Consider the following 12,671-nt stretch of genomic DNA (forward strand, 5'->3'; position numbering starts at 1 on the left):
TATAGCCATGTTTGAATAAATGTTATAATAAAGATATGTTTCGTTAATGTCTTTTTAGAGCTTGTATACTTAACGAGTTATTAAAACAGGTACAATCTTAATAATTATTCAGCTACAAGTTTCCTATGTGCAGATCACAATTTGATGGAAAAATACACATTGAACAACAGTTTATATAATATACACACCCAAAAAATGTATTACACAGACAAACCAGTTAATTTAATGCATTTATTTTTAGAATGTCAATCTCAAATATAGCAAATAATCTATTCAACATCTGTCTCCCTGCTTGTCTTTGGCTTTCCCATCCCCAGTGACAGTCTACGTTTGTTCCTTAGTCCCTGTTAACAGAGATCAAACAAGAAAAATGTTTACAGTTATGAATGCTATAACGAAACGTTACAGAACATTATACTTGTAACATGGGACACTACACATACATTTTAGCTTTCATTTAACGTTGCTAGTGAAGTTAACAAGGTGCAGCGTTACCTACCATCCTGAAGCTACAACTGATAAACACATCATTTTCAAAATATCTGCTAACGTGACGTGCCGTGACATTAACGGCTTATAAAAAGCGATGAAAATGCCACCAGACATTAAACTTTACAAACACAAATGGTAAAAAAAGACGGCAAGCGAGCTAACAGACTAATGTTAAAAGATAGGTTCAGTTAGCTAACGTTATATATATCTACCTAATTATGATAGCTATTTGTACCAGCATTAAAGCGTTAAGCTTTACATTGATTTAACACATTAACGGTGATAACAAATGTACGGCAAACACTAAAGATACTTACATTTAAATTATTATTTCGCCGTCAGCGATGCCGCTCCAACTCCCCGCTTAGTTCCGCCATTTAATTCATTTTTACAAGCTGGCAAAAGCTGTGCGCATTGGATTGTGGGTGATTTGGGGCCGCGAAGGATGCACTTATGCATCCTTCGCCGTCTATGGGAAATTCTCCGAACGAAGGACTCAGTCCTTGGTAGGATTCGGAGGATCCTCGACATTGGAACGGTCCTTCGACGGACGTCGATGACGTAGCATCCTTCAAATTCTGGCTTCGAAGGATCCTTCCTTGACATTGAGAAACGCCTTGTATTTGTTCTTCTTGAAGTGGCATCCGCGTGTGAGCGAGTTTGGTCCCCTACACGCGTAGCTTGTGTTTCTGCCCTCTCAACTCAATTTATTCTTGAGTTGAGAGGGCAGTGCGTGCATGTGCGTGCGTGTGAGTTTTGAGACTGATGTGACGCCATAGTGTATTTAGTGTTTGCATTTGAAACTACTGACATCTAGTGGACAAGTGTCAAATTGCAGACAAGTTGTAGTGACTGAGTTCACCATTCAGATTTATGACAATCAAGAACTTGGTGGTCTGCATGGTAGTCAACATACTACCATTAAATGCTGAATAGGTCTTATAAAAATATGATCTGCCTAATACTTAACTTGCTGAGATCAGTGTTGGTTCTGCAAACATTTATTAGATCAAATTTTGAATTGTATAAAATGTCCACACATGTAATAGATTTTTTTAAATAAACATTTGTTTATTAAAGTCACTTTAGATGTATTGCTGATTTGAATATATTTCCATCTATCTGGTTCCTGATTATGTCTGGGGTCCTTTGCTGGACGTCCATGGCAACAGTCACATGATGTCTATCTCCCAAGTCCATACTGTGGAGAAGAGGCAGAGATGTGCATCAGAGGATCAGAATACAACATGGATCAACACTGGTTTTATGTTTGAATTTGGCCAAACAGGGACTAGAGTAGGATGAAGGGCAGGACCAGTGTGGAGTCAGGCAGGACCAGGTTGAAGTCTTGCAAGACCAGGGTTGAGTCAGGTAGGACCACGGTGAAGGAGGGCAGGACCAGTGTGGCAGGGTAGCTGACTACAAGTCCACACAGGGAGGAAAGATTGCAAACTTCTAATCCTTAATTCCTTTGTGACCAGAGTGAAGCCAATGTAACCACTAAGGGGAAAAACTGCTCACTAAATGTCAACACAAGGAAGGAACAGTCCAATATGTTTTTTCCCCCCTGCGTGGCTCCCCATTTCACCTTGTGTGACCTCAATTATCAAATGCAGTCTCAAAGGGCACAAATATCTGACTAAAAGTCAACACAAGGAAATAATATTCCATGATGACATTTATTTAAATAAAGTCCCTTTAACATCAGCAGTTGTCACAAAGTGCTTTTACAGACACCCAGAATGAAACCCCAAAGAGCAAGCAATAACTTTTTAAATACACAGTGGCTGGGAAAAACTCCCTAATAGGTTGAACTTGGAAGAAACCTAGAGAGGAACCAGACTCTGAGGGGTGGCCAGTCCTCTTCTGGCTGTGCTGGGTGAATATTCCAAGAGTACAATATTATAATAATTAATATATGCATGCAGACTGTTTCTAGAGTATATAAACAGAATCCAAGTTAGCTGCATGTCCAGGTGGACAAGGACAGGGAAAATCAGGTGGGGTGAGAGCAGTGGCAGCTGGAATCGTCAGGCAGCAACATAAGCTGCAGGACAACCAGGAGGACTTTGGACAGGGACAACAAAGAGTCCTATGGACCTGGTTGTCCTGAGGTGTGGTCCAACGGCATGTTCTTCTAAGTTTAAACAGAACAGGAAGAAAAGGAAAGTTAGAGATGCCAGTTACCTTCTCACCCGGCACAATAAAATAGCAGCGTAAACATCTTGGGGCTAAGACAGGAGGGTCCAGCGACACTGTGGACCCAACAGGCAGTAAGTTACTCCACCCACCATGCACTTAATCATAGGCCATGCTGAAGAGATGACAAGTAGACACTTAAATGTTTGGAAAGAGTCTCTAACCTTAATCATCATTCCACAGAAGTGTAGCTCGATGGGAAAAAGCCCTGCCTCCATCTGATTGTAAAGATGAAGGTCTCCTCCTTCTATCTTGAGTGAAGAAATGTAGCCTCTAAGGCCACAAGTAGCTTATTTAAAGTCAACACAAAAAAAAATATTCCAAGATGTAGGTGTTCTCCCTGCATGCGTCCTCCTTGACTGACCCGAGTGAACAAATGCAGCCTCTAAGGGCACAAATTTCTCACTACATGTCAAGATTAGGATGGAAAGGTCCAACATGGTCTTCTCCTCCATGCACACGTAGTCCATCCTCCTTGGTTGATCTTAGTGAGCAACCCTAGCCACTATGTGCAAAAATGGCTCACTCAGTGTCAACACAAGGAAGGAACACTCCAAGATGAAGATCGCCTCCCTGAGCGTTTCTCCTTCATCCTTGTTTGACCTGAGTGAAAAACTACAACCTCAAAGGGCACAAGTAGCTCACTAAAAGTCAACAAAAGGATGGAACATTGCTTAAGGCAAGAGTAGCTCACTAAACGTCAACACAAGGAAGTAAAATATAATGTTGATGATCTCCGCCATGCGTGCATCATTTATCCTCTTTCTGTGACATGAGTGAACAAATGTAGCCTAGAAGGGCACAAGTAGCTCGCTACAAGTCAACACAAGGAAGGAACACTGCATGACAAATATCTTCACCTTCCTCTGCGCGTCCTCCTTTCACCTTGGTTGACCTGAGTGAAAAACTGCAACCTCAAAGGGCACAAGTAGTTCACTAAAAGTCAACAAAAAAATGAAAGTGTCCAAGATGAAGTTTATCTCCTCACTGCGCTTGTCCTCCTTCTACCTTGGCTGAGCTGAGTGAAAAACTGCAACCTCAAAGGGCACAAGTAGTTCACTAAAAGTCAAAACAAAAAAGGAAAATTGCATGATGAAGTTCAGCTCCTCACTGCGCTTGTCCTCCTTCCTCATTGGTTGACCTGAGTGAACAAATGCAGCCTAGAAGGGCACAAGTAGTTCACTAAAAGTCAAAACAAGAAAGGAAAATTGCAGGATGAAGTTCAGCTCCTCACTGCGCTTGTCCTCCTTTCTCATTGGTTGACCAGAGTGAACAAATGCAGCCTCAACAGGCAGATGTAGCTCACTACAAGTCAAAATAAGGAAAGAACACGCCAAGATAAAGGTCTTCTCCTCCCTACGGTTGGAGAAGGAAAATTGCAGGATGAAGTTCAGCTCCTCACTGCGCTTGTCCTCCTTCCTCATTGGTTGACCAGAGTGAACAAATGCAGCCTCAACAGGCAGATGTAGCTCACTACAAGTCAACATAAGGAACGAACACTGCATGACAAATGTCTTCACCTCCTTGTGCACATCCTCCTTTCACCTTGGTTGACCTGAGTGAAAAACTGCAACCTCAAAGGGCACAAGCAGTTCACTAAAAGTCAACAAAAGGATGAAATTGTCCAAGATCAAAGTGTTCAAAACCCCCTTAATGATGAAAAACATTTAGTGTTCTGTGATGTCACCCGGTATGGCGCAGCCGGGGCCCCACCCTGGAGCCAGGCCCGGGGTTGGGGCTCGTTCGCGAGCGCCTGGTGGCCGGGCCTTTCCCCATGGGGTCTGGCCGGGCTCAGCCCGAACGAGCGACATGGGGCCGCCTTCCCGTGGGCTCACCACCACATAAGGGGCCGGTGCGGAGAGGATCGGGCGGCAGTCGAAGACGGGGGCCTAGACAACCCGATCCCTGGACACGGAAACTAGCTCTAGGGACGTGGAACGTCACCTCGCTGGCGGGGAAGGAGCCTAAGATCGTGCGTGAGGTTGAGAGGTTCCGACTTTGTTGTCGTTTCATCTGACCTGCGGCCGTATGTCTTGGACACTCAGGTGAAGAGAGGGGCGGAGCTGTCAACTGATCACCACCTGGTGGTGAGTTGGATCCGATGGCGGGGGAGGAAGCTGGACAGACTCGGCAGGCCCAAGCGTACTGTAAGGGTCTGCTGGGAACGTCTGGCCGAGTCTCCTGTCAGAGAGATCTTTAACTCCCACCTCCGGCAGAGCTTCAACTGGATCCCGAGGGAGGCTGGCGATATTGAGTCCGAGTGGACCATGTTCTCCACCGCCATTGTCGAAGCGGCCGCTCGGAGCTGTGGCCGTAAGGTCTCCGGTGCCTGTCGAGGCGGCAATCCCCGAACCCGGTGGTGGACACCGGAAAGAAGGGATGCCGTCAAGCTGAAGAAGGAGTCCTATCAGGCCTGGTTGGCTTGTGGGACTCCTGAGGCAGCTGACGGGTACAGACAGGCCAAGCGGACTGCAGCCCGGGTGGTTGTGGAGGCAAAAACTCGGGCCTGGGAGGAGTTCGGTGATGCCATGGAGAAGGACTATCAGCTGGCCTCAAAGAGATTCTGGCAAACCATCCGGCGCCTCAGGAGAGGGAAACAGTGCCCTACCAACGCTGTTTACAGTAGAGGTGGGCAGCTGTTGACCTCAACTGGGGATGTCGTTGGACGGTGGAAGGAGTACTTCGAGGATCTCCTCAATCCCGCCGTCACGTCTTCCATTTAGGAAGCAGAGGATGAGGGCTCAGAGGTGGACTCATCCATCACCCGGGCTGAAGTCACAGAGGTGGTCAAGAAACTCCTCGGTGGCAAGGCACCATGGGTGGATGAGATCTGCCCTGAGTACCTCAAGTCTCTGGATGTTGTGGGGCTATCTTGGCTGACACGTCTGTGCAACATCGCGTGGCAGTCGGGGACAGTGCCTCTGGGATGGCAGACCGGGGTGGTGGTCCCTCTTTTTAAGAAGGGGGACCGGAGGGTGTGTTCCAACTATAGGGGGATCACACTGCTCAGCCTCCCTGGGAAAGTCTATGCCAGGGTTCTGGAGAGGAGAATCCGGCCGATAGTAGAACCTCGTATTCAGGAGGAACAGTGTGGTTTTCGTCCGGGCCGTGGAACACTGGACCAGCTCTATACCCTCTACAGGGTGATGGAGGGTTCATGGGAGTTTGCCCAACCAATCCACATGTGTTTTTGTGGATTTGGAGAAGGCATTCGACTGTGTCCCTCGCGGCATCCTGTGGAGGGTGCTTCGGGAATATGGGGTCCTGGGTCCTTTGCTAAGGGCTGTCAGGTCCCTGTACGACCGAAGCAGGAGCTTGGTCCGCATTGCCGGCAGTAAGTCAGACTTGTTCCCTGTGCATGTTGGACTCCGGCAGGGCTGCCCAACCTCAAAGGGCACAATCAGTTCACTAAAAGTCAACAAAAGGATGAAAGTGCCTAAGATGAAGTTCTGCTCCTCACTGCTACTCGTCCTCCTTCCACCTTGCTTGACCTGAGTGAACAAATGCAGCCTTAAAGGGCACCAGTAGCTCACTAAATATCAACACAAGGAAGCAACACTAAAAGATGAAGGTCCTTTCTTCCATGCTTGTCCTATTTCCTCTTTGTGTGACAAGAGTGAAAAACTGCAGTCTCTAAGTGCACATGTAGCTCACTAAAAGTCAACACAAAGAAGGAATACTCCAGGATGAAGGACTTCTCCCTTCACGCATCCTCCTTCCTCCTTGTTTGACCTCAATAAACAAATGCAGCCTCTGTTGGCACAACAACTTACAAAAAGTAAGCAAGGATGGAACTTCGAAGTTCATGTTCTTCACGCAAATTCTCCTTGTGTCATCTCAGTGAACAACTCACTACACATTCCTCACTAAACATGAGGAACCAATACTCTATGATGATGTCCTTTTCTTTCTTATGGCCCCCAGCCAAATACTCCTTGGCAACAATCTCTCTGTGTCGTATCGCTTAAACAGATAGTTGATACATGCGATTATAGATGGACAAAATTAAAGCAGTAGACAGCGCTACTGAGAGACAGGCACATTTGTGGGAGTGTAGCTATTATATTTAGTAAAGCATACAAACATTACAGAGAGCTTCATAAATGACAGCAGTAGACAGCGCTACTGAGAGACAGGCAGGTCTTTGTAAGAGTAGGTATTATATTGATAGCATACAAACATTACAGACAGCTTCATAAATGACAGCAGTAGATGGCGCTACTGAGAGACAGGCAGGTCTTTGTAAAGAGTAGGTATTATATTGAAAGCGTAAAAACATTACAGAGAGCTTCATAAATGACAGCAGTAGATGGCGCTACTGATGCAGTTCAGTATTAGAAAATGGTATCCCATGCCACAGAACACAACACACAAACTTGTGGTAACTTTGCGTAAGAAGACTGCTCACATAATAAATGCCTTTTTCAGCACTACTGAGACCACAAGCAGCATGAACTGTGACAGAAAATAAAAACATTATCGCTTACCTGTAACACAGTCTCTTCTGTAGAAGACTGCTATTTCAACACAGTAACTACTAGAGATCACTGCTATTTCAACACACTCTCCCTCTATGGAAGATGTTTTAACACACTCTTCTCCAGGGACCACTGCTATTTCAACACACTCTCCCTCTAAGGAAGATGTTTTAACACACTCTTCTCCAGGGACCACTGCTATTTCAACACTCCCTCTACAAAAGAAAAGGGTGTCCTACCAGAAAAATCCCACATTCGCTCTTGAGTGGATAGGCTGAGAGAAGTTACTGAGTTTCAGAGTTTTTCCAACATGACCCTGAAATAGAGACAATGTGGGGTGTTGTTTTGCCACTGCATTTGAACAAACATGACAGCTTGAAAACTGACTCAGTAGTGCTACAATGTCAACGGAAGGCATCCTTGTAGGAGTTGGACGAGGTCCAGGCCCACTGCTATTTCAACACCCTCCACTCTAGGGAACACTGCTATTTCAACACCCTCCCCTCTAGAGAACACTGATATTTCAATACACTCCCCTCTAGGGAACACAGCTATTTCAATACACTCCCCTCTAGGGAACACAGCTATTTCAACACACAGGCCCACAGCTATTTCAACACACTCCCTGCTAGATCCACTGCTATTTCAACACACTCCCCTCTAGGGAACTCTGCTATTTCAACACGCTCTCATCCAGGCCCCCTGCTATTTGAAAACACTCCCCTCTAGGGACCGCTGCTATTTCAACACGCTCTCATCCAGGCCCACTGCTATTTCAGTACACTCTCTTGGGACACTGACACTGATTTGTCTCTTAGCTCATTACGTCTGAATCTGCTATATTGGTTCTTGCCACAGAAACTCCTCTGGCAACTCGTGGTTTATATGGACAAGACGACCAGTTACCATAGCAGTTGCCATGACAACAGCCATAGTTGCCAGGAGTCACCAATACAAAAAACCCAGGAGTTGGTAAGACAACACTAACAAATCTGGGATCAGGCCAGGACAGTGTCCATGATTATCCACCAGTAGGATCTGTAAGACGGGTACATTACAATAACATACTGATAGCCGAAAAGCACTTTGAGACTATAGCAAATAGCAAGACTAATGCCCGAGTTCATAAAGAAATCTAAAGAAATATTGCACTGTCAAAAACTTTTAGATATGACTTTTAATGCCACTGTTATCACATGGTGTTGTTTTTTGAATAGATGGTATGAAAGTGAAGCATTTATCTCAGAAGACACAGTGTGTTTTACAAACCTTTGTTTGACGTTGGCATGCTGTATCTTTATTGTGCTGGTAATACTGGATGATGCTTTATTTTCTGTCCAAATATTGCATGTTTTTAAACATTTCCACTACTTTACTCTGATCTATGACTATATGCTCTTTATGGTCTAAATGTGTAAATACTTCCCTGTACCCGGTAAACGTGCCCTTTATTCAGTTGTGTTGATTGACTAATGGCCAATCCAGACCTATACATGTCGGCAGGGTGACCCGTCATGGGTATCACCGAAAATTGCATAATAATATTCAATTAATCACAGGGGTCCTATATGGTACCAAGGTGCAAGCCCTGACTTGCCCCAGCCTAGAGCCACCAAATATATACAGTGGGGAGAACAAATATTTGATACACTGCCGATTTTGCAGGTATTCCTACTTACAAAGCATTTAGAGGTCTGTAATTTTTATCATAGGTACACTTAAACTGTGAGAGACAGAATCGAAAACAAAAATCCAGAAAATCACATTTCTTTTATTTTTATAATTAATTTGTCCACACACTCAATCAAACAGACTCCAACCTCTCCACAATGGAAAAGACCAGAGAGCTGTGTAAGGACATCAGGGATAAAATTGTAGACCTGCAAAAGGCTGGGATGGGCTTCACGGAACAATAGGCAAGCAGCATGGTGAGAAGGCACCAACTGTTGAAGCAATTATTAGAAAATGGAAGAAGTTCAAGATGACGGTCATCTGGGGATCCATGCAAGATCTCACCTCGTGGGGCATCAATGATCATGAGGAAGGTGAGGGATCAGCCCAGAACTACACGGCAGGACCTGGTCAATGTCCTGAAGAGAGCTGGGACCACAGTCTCAAAGAAAACCATCAGTAACACACTATGTCGTCATGGATTAAAATCCTGCAGCGCACGCAAGTCCCCCTGCTCAAGCCAGCGCATGTCCAGGCCCGTCTGAAGTTTGCCAATGTTCATCTGGATGATCCAGAGGAGGAATTGGAGAAGGTCATGTGGTCTGATGAGACAAAAATAGAGCTTTTTGGTCTAAATGCCTCTTGCCGTGTTTGGTGGAAGAAGAAGGATGAGTACAACCCCAAGAACACCATCCCAACCGTGAAGCATGGAGGTGGAAACATCATTCTTTGGGGATGCTTTTCTGCAAAGGGAACAGGACGACTGCACCATATTGAGGGGAGGATGGAAGGGGCCATGTATCGTGAGATCTTGGCCAACAACCTCCTTCCCTCAGTAAGAGCATGGAGGATGGGTCGTGGCTGGGTCTTCCAGCATGACAACGACCCGAAACACACAGCCAGGGCAAATAAGGAGTGGCTCCGTAAGAAGCATCTCAAGGTCCTGGAGTGGCCTAGCCAGTCTCCAGACCTGAACCCAATAGAAAATCTTTGGAGGGAGCTGAAAGTCTGTATTGCCCAGCGACAACCCCGAAACCTGAAGGATCTGGAGAAGGTCTGTATGGAGGAGTGGGCCAAAATCCTTGCTGCAGTGTGTGAAAACCTGGTCAAGAACTACAGGAAACATATGATCTCTGTCCATCCATCCATCCATCATCTTCCGCTTATCCGGGGCCGGGTCGCGGGGGCAGCAGTCTAAGCAGGGATGCCCAGACTTCCCTCTCCCCAGAAACTTCCTCCAGCTCTTCCGGGGGGACACCGAGGCGTTCCCAGGCCAGCCGGGAGACATAGTCCCTCCAGCGTGTCCTAGGTCTTCCCCGGGGTCTCCTCCCGGTGGGACGGGACCGGAACACCTTCCCAGGAAGGCGTTCTGGAGGCATCCGAAACAGATGCCCAAGCCACCTCAGCTGACCCCTCTCGATGTGGAGGAGCAGCGGCTCTACTCTGAGCTCTAAACCGAGCTTCTCACCCTATCTCTAAGGGATCGCCCAGCCAACCTGTGGGGAAAGCTCATTTCGGCCGCCTGTATCCGGGATCTTGTCCTTTCGGTCATGACCCAAAGCTCATGACCATAGGTGAGAGTAGGAACGTAGATTGACTGGTAAATCGAGAGCTTCGCCTTGCGGCTCAGCTCTTTCTTTACCACGACAGACCGATACATCGACCGCATTATTGCAGAAGCTGCACCGATCTGTCTGTCAATCTCCCGTTCCATCCTTCCCTCACTCGTGAACAGGACCCCTAGATACTTAAACTCCTCCACTTGAGGCAGGCACTCTCCACCAACCTGAAGTGGGCAAGCCACCCTTTTCCGACTGAGGACCATGGCCTCGGATTTGGAGGTACTGATTTTCATCTCCACCGCTTCACACTCGGCTGCAAACCGTCCAAGTGCATGCTGAAGGTCCTGGCTTGAAGGGGCCAACACGACAACATCATCCGCAAAGAGCAGAGACGAAATCGTGTGGTCCCCAAACCTGACACCCTCCGGCCCCTGGCTGCGCCTAGAAATTCTGTCCATAAAAATTACGAACAGAACCGGTGACAAAGGGCAGCCCTGCCGGAGTCCAACATGCACAGGGAACAAGTCTGACTTACTGCCGGCTATGCGGACCAAGCTCCTGCTTCGGTCGTACAGGGACCTGACAGCCCTTAGCAAAGGACCCAGGACCCCATATTCCCGAAGCACTCTCGCCGCGAGGGACACAGTCGAATGCCTTCTCCAAATCCACAAAACACATGTGGACTGGTTGGGCGAACTCCCATGAACCCTCCATCACCCTGTAGAGGGTATAGAGCTGGTCTAGTGTTCCACGGCCTGGACGAAAACCACACTGTTCCTCCTGAATCCGAGGTTCTACTATCGGCCGTATTCTCCTCTCCAGAACCCTGGCATAGACTTTCCCAGGGAGGCTGAGCAGTGTGATCCCCCTATAGTTGGAACACACCCTCCGGTCCCCCTTCTTAAAAAAAGGGGCCACCACCCCGACTGTATGATCTCTGTAATTGCAAAAAAAGGTTTCTGTACCAAATATTAAGTTCTGCTTTAGTGATGTATCAAATACTTATATCATGCAATAAAATGTAAATTAATTACTTAAAAATCATACACTGTGTTGTTTCTGGATACAATGTTTGTGGATTTTTTTTTTTTGATTCCGTCATTCACAGTTGAAGAGTACCTATGATAAAAATTACCGACTTCTACATGCTTTGTAAGTGGGAAAACCTGCAAAATCTGCAGCGTATAAAATACTTGTTCTCCCCACTGTATATTGCGACTGTTTCTGGTGGATTTTCGAAATATGCATCCGTGCATGCGCTTTGGGTCAGGATAGACAAACACATTTGCTGGCTTATCATACAGTAGTTACGTTATAGTAAGCCTTAACTGAAACCGTATATGGTTATATTGCGACTGTTTCTGGCATGGAAAAGTTCATCTTCAGTCTTGCTAGAAATTGCTCAATTCTTATGATTATTCCTAGGAAGTTAGTAAATACTAGTAAGCCTATTACTGGCTAATAATTAGAACATCTGAGGCTGCAGTCTTTGTTTTTACCACATTGCTTTTAAATTTACTTGTTTCTTCACCTTACTTTTTATTATTATTACTACAGGTGTCAACTTGCTATCCAAATAACAATGACTCCTAGATGAATACTGAAGCACTAAAGCAGGATTTGGCAAAAGACAAAACTGGCCCGCCAGCAATAATATCTGGCCCACAGCATGATTATTTTGACAGTGGCTGGTGCTGAAATATATCTCAATCATGACAGCTACATTTACTCACATAAACACTTCCTCTTTGGTGATTTTGCCTACAAAATAGAAGTGCGATTAAGTTTTTTGCAACAATTTCTTGAATGTGCTCTCTTACTTCTTGAGTTATATTTATCAATTACGCATTTCCCATTCTTAGAACGGCGATCTGTGTTACAAGTTGGTGAATGAAGACACTTGTTGGGTTAGGCCTACGTGTCAGTAGTACTGTATTAATTCATCCAGCACAAAACCTGGACACCATCACACAACTGTGGCTTTTTGTTTCTGACTGTCCTACAGGATTTAACCACAAGCTTATAATGGGTGTGTTATAGATGAGGTACTAGGTCTTGGGACGGTTCTATGAGTGTATAATGGGTGGGTTATAGATGAGATACTGCTTCTATCGCCCCCTCCTTTGTCCTGTACATTTCTCTCATCTCCTCTCCCCTGTTTATTCCAACTCTGGGTTTGTTCTGTAGATGCGGCAGGATCAGATCAATAGATCAATTACTTGCTCACAAACTCACTTAGACTGACATCAACCATTTTCCAGGATCTCCC

The 12,671-nt window shown here is 45.9% G+C and overlaps 1 long non-coding RNA gene across 1 annotated transcript; it reads right to left on the bottom strand.

Annotated features, from left to right (window-relative positions):
- Positions 1-217: 217 nt before the first annotated feature.
- LOC109615908 lies at positions 218-1,198 on the bottom strand. Its single transcript, XR_002196930.3, has 2 exons — positions 810-1,198; positions 218-344 (listed from the first exon to the last, which is right to left on the bottom strand). It is a non-coding gene; the product is annotated as an uncharacterized LOC109615908 (long non-coding RNA).
- Between the last annotated feature and the right edge of the window lie 11,473 nt (positions 1,199-12,671).

This window comes from Esox lucius, chromosome 1 (assembly GCF_011004845.1).
Source record: "Esox lucius isolate fEsoLuc1 chromosome 1, fEsoLuc1.pri, whole genome shotgun sequence".
Lineage (NCBI taxonomy): Eukaryota > Metazoa > Chordata > Actinopteri > Esociformes > Esocidae > Esox > Esox lucius.